Source organism: Dipteris shenzhenensis, chromosome 30 (assembly GCF_047967505.1).
Source record: "Dipteris shenzhenensis isolate YYH24624 ecotype China chromosome 30, Dip_SZ_1.0, whole genome shotgun sequence".
Taxonomy (NCBI): Eukaryota; Viridiplantae; Streptophyta; class Polypodiopsida; order Gleicheniales; family Dipteridaceae; genus Dipteris; species Dipteris shenzhenensis.
The window spans coordinates 32,713,040-32,715,336 of record NC_141625.1 but is presented as its reverse complement, the minus strand read 5'-3'; the positions used below and the strand labels follow the sequence as shown (position 1 = coordinate 32,715,336).

The window sequence follows — 2,297 nt, the reverse complement described above, 5'->3', positions numbered from 1 at the left end:
AAAAGACACTAGGTAACTTAGTGACACTTTTAAAGGGTAAGATGTTGAATGTGACTGACAGAATTGGCAAACTAGAGTCTGGATGCTATCGCAGGACATGTTACTCAATAATGGAGTTGTCGTCGTCTCTGATATGTTGACGTGTCATAATGCGATTTTCCCCATGCCCTAAATGCACCTTCCACTATGACAGCCTCTCAGCTATGGCCGGTTGGCTCAAGTCCCTTGGTACCTTCCCTACAACCATGTGTGAGAATGTGGTTGAAATTTGACGTGGGCAGCAAATCCTTGTCACATGCAACTTAATAGAGAAGGGATAACCGCGACGTGTAGAATCATTCCTATGATAAAAGAAGGTGGCACGAAAGCTGAGACGGCGTGCAATAGGTGCGCAATCAGGTCCCTCCCATGTTGTTAGGCTCCGATGGTCAGCCACCACCACGCAAGCAGCGTTATCCTACGTGCATGCACAGCACTTATAAAGAGACATCGTTGAGAATGCATCGGACAATACACAATCATCTCAAACAATATTCCACTGTCAGCTAGCTCCCTACCTTTTAGTTCTTGTCTCTATCCCCGACGATGGGCGCTCATGACTCCCCAAACGGATCTGTGTACGCCGATTCTCCTCAAGCATCTCCTGAATCTTGCCCAGCAGAAGCTGCTGCAGAGCCCACCGGCAAGGTAAAGATGCCCGATATTGCACACATATGGAGAAAAATTCAAGGAGCGGATGACTGGGCCGGATTGCTTACGCCAATGGACGACAGCTTGAGAGCAGAAATCTTAAGATACGGAGAGTTCGCCCAAGTTTGCTACGACAGCTTCGACTCGGACCCGCAGTCAAAATACTGTGGAAGCTGCAAGTTCAACAAGAGAAAGCTCTTCAGGAAAGTGGGTATGGCTGATTGCGGTTACGAGGTGACCAAATACTTGTATGCCACATCAGAATTCCCATTCCTGGGGGCCATGCATTTTCCCGTCGCGGAACAAAACTGGATCACTGAGTCCAATTGGATTGGCTTTGTAGCCGTGTGCACGTCCGCTGGTGAAATTGAAAGGCTGGGTAGGCGCGACATCTTGATTTGCTGGAGAGGCACAGAAACCCCCGCCGAATGGGCAGAGGACTTCCGAGATTTTCTTGTGACTGCTGGATTACAAGCCAACACTAACGGAAAATCCCATAGATCTGATGCTGTTAAAGTCGAACGTGGCTTCCTAAGCGTCTATACCACGAGCATCAAGGGATCGAGGTTCAATCATTTCAGCTCCCGAGAGCAGCTGCTGGTAGAGATGAAGAGGCTTTTTGAGCTCTACAAGAATGAGGATATTAGTATCACAATTAGTGGCCACAGCCTAGGAGGCGCACTTGCTGTCTTGAGTGCCTATGATATTGCCCAAACTCGCATGAGTTGTACTGAGACAGTACAAACCAACAAATTGGTGCCTGTAACTGCTTTCACATTCGGCTGTCCGCGAGTCGGGAATCTAGCCTTCAAGAAAGAATGCGAAAGGCTAAAGGTAAAGATCCTCCGCGTGGTGAATAGAAACGATATTGTACCCAAAGTCCCAGGCATCCTCAGCAATGAAACCGGAGGATTTTTAAGCATGCTTCTGGAATTTCTCCCCTGGACATATTTTCATGTGGGTGTCCCGATTTTCCTAAACAACAAGCATTCACCTTTCTTGAAAGCCACATGGAACCTCAAGTATCTGCACAATTTGGAGACCTATCTTCATCTGCTTGATGGTTACACCAGTCCAAAAGGCGCATTTGTCTCCCACGGTCGAGATCCTGCTCTTGTAAATAAGTATACTGGCTTTCTGGTCGACGAACAAGTTATCCCATCTAGTTGGTGGCAAGACAAGAACAAGGGCCTACGTAAGAACCAGAAGGGCATGTGGTTTCAGCCAGAACGAGAGGAGGATGACAAGCCTCACAATTGTGTTTTCTAGAATGAAACTAGTTTGCTAGCAAGTCAAGAAATAGTTGAATTCTTGGTTTGAGATGGTGGATATGCGAGATGTACATTACAATCTTGGAGTGGAGATTTGCAGTGATTGGAGTAAGCATGTGATACCTCTAGTGATTGGAGTAAGCATGTGATACCTCTGATACTTTGTACAAATACATAGTATTGGAAATGCTTAAATATATTGGAATGGAGGATTGTATGATATGTAGTCAATCTATTATCACATATCCAATGGTTTCATTGGGCCAAGACGTTGCCAATCTAGCAGGATCTACATATTTGAAAGGTATGATAGACTTATATATAGAATATTGTATG

General features: G+C 45.8%; 1 pseudogene; it reads left to right on the top strand.

Moving 5' to 3' along the window:
- The first annotated feature begins 585 nt into the window (after positions 1–585).
- LOC147881999 (phospholipase A1-Igamma1, chloroplastic pseudogene) lies at positions 586–1,959 on the top strand (annotated as a pseudogene).
- The last annotated feature ends 338 nt before the right edge of the window (positions 1,960–2,297 follow it).